At 40.2% G+C, this 14871-nt stretch overlaps 1 pseudogene; it reads right to left on the bottom strand.

Moving 5' to 3' along the window:
* Positions 1-12817: 12817 nt before the first annotated feature.
* LOC113182251 (large ribosomal subunit protein eL8 pseudogene) lies at positions 12818-13615 on the bottom strand (annotated as a pseudogene).
* Between the last annotated feature and the right edge of the window lie 1256 nt (positions 13616-14871).

Raw genomic sequence — 14871 nt, 5'->3', positions numbered from 1 at the left:
CCAGCATGCTGTAGTATTAGAGTCACAACTGTCAAGATTTTACTTTTATAATTTGTTAAGTGAGGGTTCTGGTCCTACAGGTCTCAGAAGGTATAGTTATAAATGCCCACATGGGGCCTCTAAGGATGACCCAGTTGAGTACAGGTGAGGTCCTGGTGCAGGGCATTTGTCGAGAAGACATTCCCTTTCTGGCTTCAGTTCACATACAGCAATTTCATATATGTTCCTGTCCCCCCCTAGAAAGAGAGAAGAGATCTTGATTTCTTTGATTAAATCTTCTCATTTTATTTGTTGGAAGTTAATCAGTTTTTGATACAGTGTTGGCCAAATAGGTATTCAGTCACCAGTTTGTGATTCTAATTCTATTTTAAAATAAGCAGAGCCAAGACATATAAAAGACCACATTTTTAAAATCTCTTTTTACCTATGTTTCTAGCCATAGGTGGGTCTTAAACCAGGAGAAGGTGGTAGGCCCTTTCCTCATCCACATTTGCTCCTTACCACACACTTGCTAGTGCTCTAATGTCTTCAGGTAGCTCAACTGCCCTGCAACCTACTTTGTGAATAGGTGGTTCCTGCTTGGAAACACAAGGATATTTAAGCTCTGGTTATCTTGTGGGTGATGTGGCCAGGTGGTCGTGAATGATTATACCTCCCATTTACCATCAGAACTCAATCTTTCATTCTGCACTTCGAATTTCTGTTGATTCCTGAATCTTTGTCTGGTTCAAGCTGGAATCCTTTGGACTCTTGAACCTCAGATAGTCCTATTAGGCTACTTTCTCTCAGAAGGTTAATTTCTTTAACCCTGTTCCTTGAATCATCCTTATAGTCTTTGAAAACAACCCTCTAGAGAGGAAAGAGTATGGGCCGCCCCTCATGGTGCTGGTTCCTGTGAATGGTTCCAGGAGGGAAGCCTACCATCTAGGCTCTCCTTTGGGATTATTCAGAGACCTGAGTGCCTAGGGCCACCTGCTGCCTCCAGCCCATGTGAGAAGGCAGGAAACCTGGGACTCATGCAAGGGCAGGCATTTGCTAACACCTGAATATGAATTTCTTCATATAATCTTTTTTGCTGCCTTAGAGAAGGAGTAAGATTTATCAATCTGCTATCATTTAAGACTAAGGCAATAGTCTGTTTCCCTATGCAGTCATCTCTCCATTTCCACAGGTTCTAGATATATGAATTCAACCATCTGAAGACCAAAAACATTAGGAAAAAGATTGCATCTGTCCTAAATATGTACAGATTTTTTTTTGGTCAGTATTCCCTAAACAAACTAGTAACAACTAGTCACAGCCTTTGCAATGTATTAGGTATTCTAAGTCATCTGATAATTTAAAATATATGGGAAGATGTATATTATATACAGGTACTCTGCAATTTTACATAGAAGACTTGAACATCCACAGAGACCCCTGGAACCAACCCCCACTAATACCAAGGGATAAAAGCCTAACCCCATCTTTGTAACCTGTCTTTGAAGAAGATAATTTAAACAGTTTCCAGGGCTGTGAAATTTCTTGAGTTGTCCAGTGTCTGTCCAGTTCACAGCCTTGTGACCCTACTTGGTTCTTTGCTGCTTTTGGCTGAAGTAAACCAGTGTCCATCACCACCGTACATCTAACACAAATAGGACCATAGCCCTGCCACCCTCTCTCAGAGAGTTGCAGCACTTTCCAGTCTGCCTGTGTGCTGCCACAGCCCACTCCTGAGCCCAGGTCAACACGTGCCTGCTTGGGAGCCTGAGGTGAACAGGCTTAATTAGCTTCAGGATGTCCTAATTTCTTGCAGGTGCTTAGACTTTAGTGACATTGTTTATTTCAATTTCCAAACAACTATGTCCCACAACTTTTCCCTAAAACTCAAAATTGTTATTTTTTTTCTAATGGAAACTTCAGGGTACAAGCCTGATTCTGTAAAGATTAAGTCAAGTTTGTTACTAACCCCTCAAGGAAGGACACTCACCAGGCCTGAGCTTGCCAGTGGTAAGGCTCAGGTTCTGTCATGCTGTAATTAGTATGAAATGTTCTCTGCCCTCCACAGCCATGGTACCATACACTCAAGGAAATTCTGCTAAATACAGACAATATTTTACCAAAGGAATGCAACATAAATAAACAGTACATATCCTGTGCACATTTTTATTTTATAGTTGACAGTTGATGTAAAGAACAGTAGCAGCATCCAAATTTAAGTGAAGTTAAACATATCTAAGTAAAAGTATAATATATTATGTGGAGGAAGAAACTCACTCTTGGAAGTCTGGTTGATTAATGAACACCATTAACTAGTTCACAGTTTCAAAGGTCAAAGTTATAGATCTGATTATGTGCAGTGTAACACACTTCATTGATATTTAGGTCCTTTTCCTAACGCAAGACTGATTTTTCAAATGCCATGTGTTCTATGATTTATAAAATTTTAAATTCTCCAAAATGTCTTTAATTATCATTGTATCTGTTTTGGCATTATTTAGTTTAATCGAGGTCGCTCAGCAATCATTTCTCTTTCAGATGTTGTACTGCTAATTTTAGGAATATGTGAAGGACTTAAAACAATTTAACTGGAGCTCTGAACAAATAACAAATCAAGTTAAAGTAAACGAATTAGCCCTAATGAAAGATCCATAAATTAAGAGAGAAACTAAACAGAATATAGAAAAACAAATTAAATTAGATTTTTTTATTCTAAAATGTTTTCTATTATGACTTGAGGATTCTACTGTTAGCCAAGAAATCACTTACTTAGTTAATTTTGTGAATTGGCAAACATAGTCTGTTGAACTTATTTCTCTGGCTTCATGAAATCTCCTTTCCCATTTTTAGGTGTGCACATGATGAAAATGATACTACATTAGAGCTTCCCAACGCAGCCCTACTGTTTTTAATTACAAAAATGTCTTTCTAGGTATACGTCCAAAAGAACTGAAAACAGGGCCTTAATGAGCTATTTGTACACCCGTGTTCATAACTGCATTATCACAGCAGCCAAAAGATGAAGTGACCCATGGGACCTTTGACAGATGAATGTATAAACAAAATATAGTATGCACCCAACGGGATAGCTTCCAACCTTAAAAAGAAGGATATTCTGACACTTAAGAACATTATGATAAGTGAAGTAAACCAGTCACAAAAGGTTAAGTTCTGTGTGATTCCACTTATAAAAGGCACCTGGACTGTTCAGATTCATAGACAGAAAGTAGAAATGTGTTTGCCAGGCTTGGGCTGGAGGAAATGAAGAGTTAGTGTTTAATGGGTACAGAATTAGAATGAGTGCAGTTTAGAATGATGAAAATTTCTGGAGGTAGAGGTGGTAACAGTTCTATAATTACTTGAATATACTGAAGTTTTTACTTAAAATGGTTGAAATAGTAAATTTTACATTGTGTGTGTGCACTTGCACGTGCGTGTGGATTTTTTTTTTTCCCCAGGGATTGATCCTAGGGGAGCTTAATCAGTGAGTCACATCCCCAGCCCTTTCTGAAATTTTAAGACAGGATCTCACTAAGTTGCTTAGGGCCTCACTAAATTGCTAACACTGTTTTGTTTTGTTTTTTAAAGAGAGAGAATTTTTTTAATATTTTTTTTTTAGTTTTTCAGCAGACACAACATCTTTGTTTGTATGTGGTGCTGAGGATCAAACCCGGGCCGCACGCATGCCAGGCGAGCACGCTACCGCTTGAACCACATCCCCAGCCCGCAGACACTGTTTTTGAACTTGTAATCTTCCTGCCTCAGCCTCCTGAGCAACTGGAATTATAAGCATAAACCAAAGTCCCCAGCACTACATTTATATTATCACACACACAAAAAAAATGTTTAAGTATTTGTGGGCAGAAGATACCTGGACAGTTTTTGAACTCTTGCCACTACCCTCTGTTTTAATCAGTAGTTGGCCTCAGAGCACTGAACTACTCCATGATCACTGATCACAGGTCTTGTCGTCAAGTATTTTCTCACTAGACTGATAGGCCTGGCATGGCTAGGAGAGCTATGCTGTTCAGCTGACAACAAGAGAATATTTATGCCTGAGGTCATGGGAATGCACAAAGCTACATTTGAGTTGTGCCACCTGGAATCTTCTAGCACTGGTGCTGACAGTGGTGACAGTGAAAAAACAAAACTGCCTTGGAAAAATGCCTTCTGCATTGTTACCATCATACCCTGGAGCTAGGCAGGATGGCCATTGACCTGGAACCAGCCAGAATGTGTGCTCAGCTCATGATGATGATGCCCTGATTATGTGATCTCAAGTGAATAAAACAGTATGTTCAGCTGCATTGTTTTTCAGCCTCAGAGAGTGAAATAGTGTTAGGCTGATGGCTTCCACAGCTGTCAATTTTTTGTCTTCTTTACTAGTAAAGTGACAATGGCACAGATCATCCACAAACAGAATATGAATGTGTCCAGCATTCGAAAGGCTCACACGATGCTTCGAGTCAAATCCCCAGAGCTCCTCACATGCAGGCTCCAGCATTGTGCAGTTTCAGTTTTATGGGTTTGATTAAAAGAAAGAAAATAAATTTAGTATATGCTGCCTAAAACTTAGGGCTTCTGTTCCTCTCAGTTGAATGAAACACTTGTTATGGATTTCAAATTATTCTCAGTTGCTCTGTTTCTAGTCTTCTTTGTCTGCAGAGTAGACTTGATGGCTCTTAGGTGACTAGAAACTCTTTGAGGACAGGACCTATGGCTTGATCATCTTTGTCTCTTCCATTCCTAACCCAGACTGGGCACTTGATAGTATTGTATTAAAGAGTGAACCAGCAGGCACTCATGTTGTTCTGCCCATTGAGAGGTCCCTCACCCCAGTTCCACAAAGAGATTTGACTGACTCTGACTTATTTGCTTCATCTAATTACTGAGGCAAGTACTAAGACCTATTGGGGGGGTGCCTGGGGACTGACCCCAGGGCCTTGCACATGCTGTGTATGTTAGGCCAGCACTCTAACACTGAGTATATCCTTAGCCAACAATTCCAATTCTTGCTTCCCTTCTCTACTTCATGAAATCTCCTTTCTCTGGATTTCAGTCTTCTGTGAAGACAAAGCCCTGTGATAAGATTTCTTCTGCCTCCCCTAATGTGGGCCACTGTGATTGTATATATTATGTATGACATCAGAAGAAATCTTTTTACAGAGCCCGTCCCTTTTTCTAACAAGTTTATTAACCAGATGATCACCAAAAGAATTAAAGCAAGATTTACCTTGGATAATCTTAAGTATTTGTGGGCAGAAGATACCTGGACATCTCTGAATGAACATGAATAGACTCTTAAAAATAGTCTTGTCATTTGTATTACTTATGATTTGATGATAACAATGATGACAGTGGCAGCAACCAATATGTATTAAGTGTTAACTAACTGCCTCATTCTGAGCAGAACTGTTAAATTCTTTAATGAGTATCTTCCAACTCAGACCTTGTAACAACTGTGACATATGTGCAGTTAGTCTGTTTTAACTCCAAGGAAACTAAGAAAGAAAGGGGAATAGTTTAAAGTCACTTGGTCAGAACCAAGAATTAAATCTGGGCTCCCCAGAGCTGCCATTCTGAGCCATTATGGTCCTTTAGTTGAAATGGAATAGCCATAGAAAAAGGTATATGCAATATCTGACTAGTAAACTGGAAAGAACCCATCAGAAAAGCCCATAACCTGCACTGTGACCAGTATTCCATGTTTATTACCTCAGTCGTTTAGAGAAAGAACAAAATTCTTACAAATCATTTTGTAAGCCCCGACAGTAAGTCTGTTTTCCTAATATTTAGGACTAGTTCTCAAAAAGAAATTAACTCAGGAATTCAAATTTTAATTTTTTTCTATTAAGAAGGAGATTTTTAGAGAGCTACCTCCTCTTCTTTGTAAGTAGCTAATCCAACTTTAAATATTTTTAGCATCATCCTGTTTAGCTTAAGATTTTTAAAAGTTGACTTTTTATACTACTAGTTTTATTTGTTTATTTTATTTTTTTATGTGGTGCTGAGGATCAAACCCAGTGCCTTACGTGCACTAGGCAAACACTTTACCACTGAGCCACAACCCCAGCCCCTGGTTGTATTTCTTTAAAAACATTCTTGTTTCTGTCAGTCCTGACCAGTACCCTTGAAAGAGCACTGAGCAGTGGATCACATGCCAGAAGCAATGAGAAAGACATGGCATGGTTCTTAGCTTTATGTACTTTATTTTTGCACATAAAGCAAAACTTGGAGGTATGAATTTTGGTGTATTCATGTCCATGAGAAAATTCTCTGTCTAGATAACTGAATCTCTGGTGTCCCCTGGATTAGCTTTTAACTATGTGAAAATGAAAGTTGTCAGTTTTCTCAAAGTACTTTTGGATAGAAGTGGCAACCTTTCATTCAATAACAACAGTTGAAAGCCTTGCTTATATAACAGCATCTGGTCCTCGGCCAATCCTTTGAAGCTCATCATAAAAAAAAAAGGGTTGAGGGGCTGGGGTTGTGGCTCAGAGGGAGAGCACTGGCCTAGCATGCGTGAGCCGCTGGGTCCGATCCTCAGCACCACATAAAAATGGAATAAAGGTATTATGTCCACCTACAACTAAAAAAATAATGTTTTAAAAAAAGGAAAAAAAGGGTTGAAAACCAAGCAAAGGAGATAGCTCAAGTTCCCAGTGAAAATCCCGATGACTACTCTGTACATTTTCATTTTTGCTCATTTTATAGGACAGTAGTTAACTGCAAGAGAATACTGGTGGAAGAAGAATGTTAAGATGTTTCTGAAAGAAATAATATTAAGTTTATCCCAGTTTGGGAGAAGAGGTCTCAGGCTGTGTCCAGGGACCTGGCATTTACTGTAGCAGGGCCTGTAAGTCAGTCCTTTGGCAAGTCCCTGGATGGTCATGATCCATCAGTTCAAAGACCACTTGAAGTTCCTTAGCACTGCTAATTTGTGATTCAGTCATCACCAACTCTGATCTTTACAACAAATGAATAAGTTAGATAAACTAATGCTTGAATTCCTGTTCAATTGTTTGATTTGTTCACTTCTATGGCATGCACTCCGGCCTTTCAGATGGGTAGCCTTAAATTAATAAAACTTATTTTTTCTTATGTCGTATTGCACATGATGGCTACAAATATAGTTTGAAATATATTAATTGTATTTTCCACAGCATCTGATCTGGCCTTCAATTACTCCCTTTATGGTAATAAGGACTTAATATGTCTTCTATATCATGCAAATCATTTCATCACCTGTTTTAAAGATCCGACCAACACAATTCTAGAGGAGGAAGAGTTTATTTGAGGGCTCCATTCCTTAGGGCTTGAGGTGAGGCTGAACATCATGGTTGGAGAGGATGGCAGAGGGAAGCAGCTCACATCAAGGTGATCAGGAAGCAAATAGAGACTTCACTGTCCAGAGACAAATGTGTACACCAAAGCCACACCCTAATTAATTCCCTCCTCCTCTAGCCACACCCTACCACTTCAGTTAACCACTCAGGTAATCCCTACCCGGATTAAATCACCAATTGGGTTAAGACTCCTAACCCAATAATTTCTCCTCTGAACCTTCTTGCATTGGCTCACACGTGAGCTTTCAGGGGACACCTCACATCCAAACCATAACATTACCCTAAAGGAAAATCATGAATTTATAAACAATGGTTTGATCAATGTATTTTCAAATACTTACCTCCTTGTCACTAAGATTTATATGATGAATGAAATATGACAAGTGCTACAAATTAATCTGGCTTTTCCTGTGTAACAGTTCAGTTTTGACCTATTTGCCCTATAGACTAAGGCACTCCCTGTGGTCTTACTACTATTCGTAGCCCATTAGTAATTATGTCCCCAATGCACTAGGAAATTCAACTTTGTGCAGAGCCATTCCAAGACATGGCATTGTGTTCCTCATAGTGTTCTGGGACTCTCTGCTTTACAATCACCTGGGGTGCTTACAATAGTGAATGTTTCTTGGTCATACCTCCAGGCACAGTGGATCAGAATGTGGGGCAGAGAGAATTGACACCACAAGTTCTCTGTGTGATTGTGGTCCTTACAGATATTTAAGAACCACTATCCAGAGGGTTGGGCCAGCCACAGACATTCCCATGTACTTCAGGATCCTAGCTGTGAGGAATCTTCTGAACCATGGAATGTTGGCTTCAACACAAGAACAAAAATATTTGCACTTCATCTCGGGAGAACACATCTAAATCAGAAGAAAGATTTCAAGGAAACCTAATTCTGTATTGCTGATTTATTTCCATTAGTGCTCCGGAACCGTTCCATAGCAAACAAACACCTTTTGGTGTAGTCTTAAATGAATGGTAGATGAATTAACTAATCCAGCTGTTATTAATTTTGCAAATCTGTGATGATGCATAAAGCCAAGCTTGGCATGCATATGTGTGCACTTATTTATGTATATATACACACATACACACATACATCCTTTTTCTTCATTTGTGATATATTTAAGTTTTTATCCTTTTTAATAAAGGACTTTGTTCAGGTCAGAGATTAGGAGTGGTAGAGAGAAAAATTTATTCGTTCAATGAATATTTGAGATAATTCTTCAAGGCACTAAGCTCCTGTTCTATAGGGACAATAAATATCAGACTGAATCTCAAAAGTATTGTAGTGTAACAGGACACAGCATGTCCACAAAGATGATTTGAGGGTGAAGATGATAAAGCGCTGTATGATGTATAGGTAAATCTATGTCAACTCAGAAAATTTGCTTTTAGCTGGAAAAATCAGGAAAACTGCAAGGAGGAAGTGGCAGATGTGCTGAAATTCTCAGCTATGAAAAATGCAAAATAGATAATGATATATGTGCTGTTCAAGTAAATATAATTATTAATAGTTAATATTTTCATAATATTTCATTACACTTGAGATAAACAGAGCCCCCAGCTTTGTTCATTTCCTATTAGTGCCTAGGATGATTGGTATGAACAGGCCAGGTCAGAAAAGTACTGTTTTCAAACAAAGGATATTAGTCCACTTATAAATCAAATAAAAAGATGTATGATTTTGGAAGAAAACTTAAGACCAAAGCAAAGACAGATGGATTTGAGATTTTACAACATTACAGGGTAGAACTCTCACCATTTTCTTTATTTCCTGTGTGACAGTGGACAAAGCAGATAATCATTATGACATAGTATCTATCAGTAATGGATGGGTAACCCCTTGCAGGGGGGTGATGAGATTAAATAGCATAAACATAGACACCTGGCCCAGGGCAGAGTCCACATGCTGGCTTTGTTTCTGCCCCTCCTGTGCACAACATTAAGTTCTTCATACTGAAATCAACTTGCTCTGTCTCTAATGACCCCAGCCACTAATAGAAATCCCCTACCACTAGGGCCTTTCAGAAAGTCTAAAGTGCTATAGGACAGTTTGTCAAATAATTGCTCAAGATGCCAAATCAAGGAAAGAGGGGTGACAGATGTGTCTTTTACTCTAGCACCTTCTCTCCTGTTAGCTCTGGTGAGAGAACCCAATGGTTTCTTACCAATTTTTGCACACTATATAATCACCTAAGGGAAGTTTGCAAATGTGTCCCTCCTTGTTCATATCCAGCTTATACCAATAATCTAGTAATGAAATTGCTTTCTGTGTCTCTGATGCTAGCACAGGGTGGCAGGAAAAGAAAGGTAGGTCCAGGCCTTGCAGGTCTTCTGCTGTCCCACTTACATAGAGAGGTGACAACCTGCTCAATTCCCCATCTGGAAGCTTCCTGAAGGCCTTCTGCATCCTCTGCTAACTGCTGGGTTTCTTCAGGACCAAGTGACCATGTGCTAGACCTCAGGGACAGAAGGTATCTTTGCCAAGAACAATCCAGCCAATGCACATTGAACATTGCTACTTATGTTACCACAGCACTGTACTAAGTGTGTTCAAGAAAATTCTGCTTTCCACCAGTGAAAGCAGAGTGCTTTCTGAGTGCCCCTAAATTACTGTCACCCTTGAGATCTTGAATTAAGCGCTTTTCAATTGAATCAGGCTATAAGGAACCATGGGTTTCTTGACTGTTAATGGGACAAACAAAATCATTTTGAAAAGTGCAGTGAGAAATATTTACTTGGGGATTTATAGAAAAAAATTGTCCCATGATTTAAAACACAGCTTATTTCTCCATTTGAACAATGTTTATAAGGAAAAACAATGTTGTCCAGAACAACCATGTAAAAAAAATACCCATTTGCAGATTTACTTTTCTGTAGTGTTGGTGTCCTATTAACATATTGAAGTCACATAGTACTAAATCAAGAACCTATTTTTAGAAAATAGCATGGAATCAGAATGAGGGCTGTCATTTCTATCAATAGTGCCATATGTGGGCCTTGGTGAGTCTTTCCCACCAATCCACAGTTCCCCAACATCCATGGAATTTAACCACCTTTGTTGTAGCTAAAGTGCCATCTTGTGGTTCTGGACAGTATTAGTTACCAGAAATTGAACTGTTGTGAGCCTTTCTCAGAATATCAACATTCAAAATCTTTTTTGGTAATCAGTGAAATCCCTGCATTCACAGGGCATGGTATAAGTGTTTTTAGAACCCTTCTGCATAGGTAGGAGTGAAAAATACACAAATAACATGTAAAGAGGAGGTCAGGCTTAAGAACTGATGAGAACTTTGGGAAATCTCTGTGGCTTAAGGAAGAACCTGTTCAATCTTTCCCTGATCCTACACAACCAATTAAATGGGTAGGTCAGGATAAAGAGCCATGTGACATCTTCTATGTGACAACAGTAACAGTAAATATAAGACCTTTCAGAATTGTCAGTGACACTGAAGACCTGACGCTTGGCTACCTGTGGGAAAAGAAATTTCAGTTTTTTTATTTAGGGGATTTAAGAATCTATTCTTGAGTCTGGGGTGCAGCTCAGCTGAAGAACATTTACTGATATGCAATCCCTGCATTCATCCTTAGCACTGCAAAAACAAAACAAACACCTATTCTTTCTTTGTTTTCTGAAAGTTCATGCTGATGTGCTTCCCAGAGCGTTTTTTCACACATTAGATTCAATAGTGAATGAGCCTTTCCAAATTGGAAACTCCTATCTTTCAGTCCCACCCAATAAATCTTAAATTGTCTGATCATTTTCTCCCCTACATTTTCTCTATTCTAAATTTCTGAAATGCCTATCATTTGTTTGTTGGACCCTCTGGAATGATCATTGAATTTTCTAACTCTTTTTTCCTACATCTTTTGTCATTCTTCTACTTCTGGGATATCCTCACTCTATTATCTGACTTTTCCATTTCAGTTTTTAATTTGTTTCTCAATTTTAATATCTCCTGGTGAAGGAAAAATGTACAGTGTTCTTGTCTCGTGAATCACTGAAGATCTGATTTAAAAAAAAAAAAAAAAACTTGTATTCTGTTTCCTGTCTTCTCTGAGTCAAAGTTTATTTGTCTGGTTTCTGTCTTGCAAGTTAAGGCAGATTTCCTCAAGTGTCTGGTTGTCCTTGGCTACCTTTGTTAAGGGTAAGTCACTCACAGAGTTCTTCAGTGTGTGCAAGTGTGTGTCATGTACTGGGCAGTGGGCTTCACTTTGTTGTGAGTTAGGCTGGCCATTTCTCTTCTTCAGCAGACATAATTTTATGGACCTCCCAGCAGTGCAGGTGAAGCATGCTAGCCTTTGAAGGTAGTGGGCCAGGGGCCAGTTCAATTAGGTCCACTTTGGAAGTGGTCACTGTCCAAAGCAGCTGGCCATTTCTGTACTTTCCTACCTGCCTTCCCCTGGTTTTCTGGTTTAAAAACATAGTTAATAAAGTGCTGGGTTCAATCCCTGGCACCAAAACAAAGCAAAACTTGTCAACAGAGTCAAAAGGCAACACAAAGAACAGGAAAGATATTTGCAAATCACATATGTGATCAAGGGATTATATCCAGAAAATATATAGAACTCCTAAACTTCGACAACAGAAAACCAAATAATCCAATTTAAAAATGGATTTCCAGGGTGGAGTCTTGCTTTGTGGTGTCTTGCAGTCAGCAAGTTGATATCTTGGCAGGTCACACCCATCTCAGGTGCTTCATGGGATCTCTGGCAGAGCTTGAGGGAGAGGTTCACCTGCATCCATGATTAATCCCTGTGGGGGTGCCATGGGAGATTCCCAACACCAGACTTATCCCTTCGTTAGGCCACTATGTGCAACAGTCCACCTAGCCCACAGCGACTCATGACATGCTATCATACAAAATGCCTCATCATGAGTTATCCTAGATGTTAACCTATTGGAACAAAAGCTTCCATAGAATAACCACATTGTGTCACTATTTAAGTCATAAAGTAATATAAAACTGCTTGCCACAATTCCAGTAGTTTGCCCCACTGATTCCTTCCCTGGAAAAAGAAGTGACAGGGAAATAGGTGAGCTGAGTGAAGAAGGCAGCAACAGTAGAGATTTGAGCTGTGGCTACTCAATGGACCCTGCAGAAGGGGCCTGCAGAAGGGCTGTGGCAGGTGGCATGTAGGCCTTGCTTGCTTCCAAGTCCTGAGCCTGGCTGGGATCCTTTTTTTTTCATTTCATTTCATTTCAAGAGACTTGACTTTACTAGATCATATATTATCAGTATAAATAAAAGCTTTATAGACTCACATTCATCCCTACCTTAAATAAAGCAGTGACTGGTCAATCACAAAATATGGACTTGGTTTCCAAGTATTTTACTGCTACGTACAGCCTTTTAATGCAAGTTACACAATGAGTTTCTAGAGCTCTCACACTGTGGGGGATGTGCTTGCTACTGCCCCCAAACAAGTTTATTGCCTTCAGCTCAAGACACTGGATGAATGTATAGAAATCCAACAGCATATCTTTATCCCTGTTTAGTGTAGAGTTCTTAGGCCTTTGCCTTTTCCAGCTTTGAAATGTGAGCCATAGATTTTGGACCCAGAATGTTGCCTGCCCAGTGGTGATGGATCTCATCATATCTGTCATTGTAGTTGGTTCCAATAACTTCCACCAACTTAGCCAGAGCTCCTTTGTCTTTGACTTAACCTGTGTGAAGGCAACAGTGTGCATGTCTTCCTGTGCACCCAATGTCCCAGCCTGGCCTTCCCCTTGATGAGGCAGTAAGAAACTCCCATCTTGTGACAGAGTGGGCAGGAAGACAATCAGCTTAAGGGGATCTGTGTCATGTGCAAATGACTATGAGCTGAGCCTTCTTGTTCTCCACTAAGGTGGTGACAGTATTGACCCCTGCTTGAAGGACCCGGTGGTCTCTATGTGGGGACATCCCCATTGCCAGCAGCCTTCTCATCCCTGGCCAACAGCTTGTGCTTCTTATGCTTCATCTCTGGACTACTGGACTATATGTGGGCAAGCTTAAGCAGCTGGTGGCTGTTTGGCAGTCTAAAGCCTGGGTGAACTGGTTAATCGCAAAAAGCATTTTTAGCAACTTTTAGAGAATATCCCTTCACTGCTGCAGCCGGATGTAGCAGGGCCATTTTACAAAGTGGGTAAGGACCCTTTTGGGCTGGCTGTTCTATCCATTGCCCAAGTTCTCCAGCCTCTTCTGAAACAGTGGGTTCACCACTTTCTTGGCTTCCTGCTTGTTGACCACTACAGGGTACAGGGCCACCTTCCTCCCCTTGGCTTTCTTTCCTTTCAGCATCTTGGACAGCTAGAAAAGAGAGCAATTGTTTTATTATTTATTATTTGAATTATACTTCACAAAAAGGCCCTTTCCACCTCCCACCGTGGGCCATCTGGTCAGAGGTGGTGATTTTCTCTGATGCAGACAAAGTCCCAAAGAAGCAATAGCCACGACGTGAGAAGTGAAGATAACTTATTGGCAGGAGGCACCAGTGTAGCCCAGGTAAAAGACCTTTATGTTATCAACATTTGGAATTGCCACTAAAAATCAAACAGAAATCGTTTCCGGAGGCTTTGCACTATTAGTGTCCTTGGGAGCCAGAGCTGGAGGATTATGTGGGAAGTGACACCCTGATACAAGGAAGGCTTCTGTTAGGCTTTAGATGTGAGGTGTCCGCCAAACACACATGTCATGCAATGCAGGAATGTTCAGAGGGGAAATGATTAGATTAGGAGAGGTGTTACCTCACCCGGGGAATAATACTTTTGATAGATCAATAATTTGGAAGGATTACTATACTGGGTGATAACTGTAGGTAGGTAGGGTGTGGTGGAGGAATTGGTCACGGGCGGGGGATGTATTTAGAGTTTATATTTTGTGCACTCTCTGCTTCCTGGCTGCCATGAGCTAAGGCACTTTTCTCTGCTATACCCTTCTATCATACTGTGCCCTTTCACCTTGGACCTAGAGCAATGGAATCAGCAGACCAGGGACTGAAACCTCTGAAACCATGAGCCAAAGTAAACTTTGGCTCCTCTAAGGTGTTCTTATCAGGAATTTTGGTCACCATGATGAAAAGCTAATGAACACATTTCCCCACCATTTATATGAGTTCTCCACCTGGAATGGGGTGTAGGAGGAGCCCACAATACCTGAACCACCTTCTCCCATGACTGTGTACTTCATGCTCACTTATAAGATGATGCTGAAGGGAAGGAAATGCCACCTCAAAACCTGCTCTCTGACTCTGTCCTCCATAAAACCGCTTCTCATCTCTGATGAGCTCTCTACTATAGATAGTGCCTGAATAGAAGTAACTCATCTTCCCTGTTTACTTAGGGATCTAAGATTTCAACCTCCACTACTTACAATTAGCTGATCTTTTTATGTGATGCCAAAGAACACGTAAAGATGATGGACCCTATGTAATAGTGGATTCTCTCCCATGCAGTGAGGGGAGATTCATTTACAGATGACACCAAAACAAACACCAAGTGACCAGCATGACTCTGAGCAGTTAATGCAAAGAAACCCCCATGGGTTATCTTGCCAGC

The sequence above is a fragment of the Urocitellus parryii genome, chromosome 13 (assembly GCF_045843805.1).
Source record: "Urocitellus parryii isolate mUroPar1 chromosome 13, mUroPar1.hap1, whole genome shotgun sequence".
NCBI lineage: Eukaryota > Metazoa > Chordata > Mammalia > Rodentia > Sciuridae > Urocitellus > Urocitellus parryii.
The sequence above is the reverse complement of the archived record's forward strand: the minus strand, read 5'-3'. Positions and strand labels throughout refer to the sequence as shown.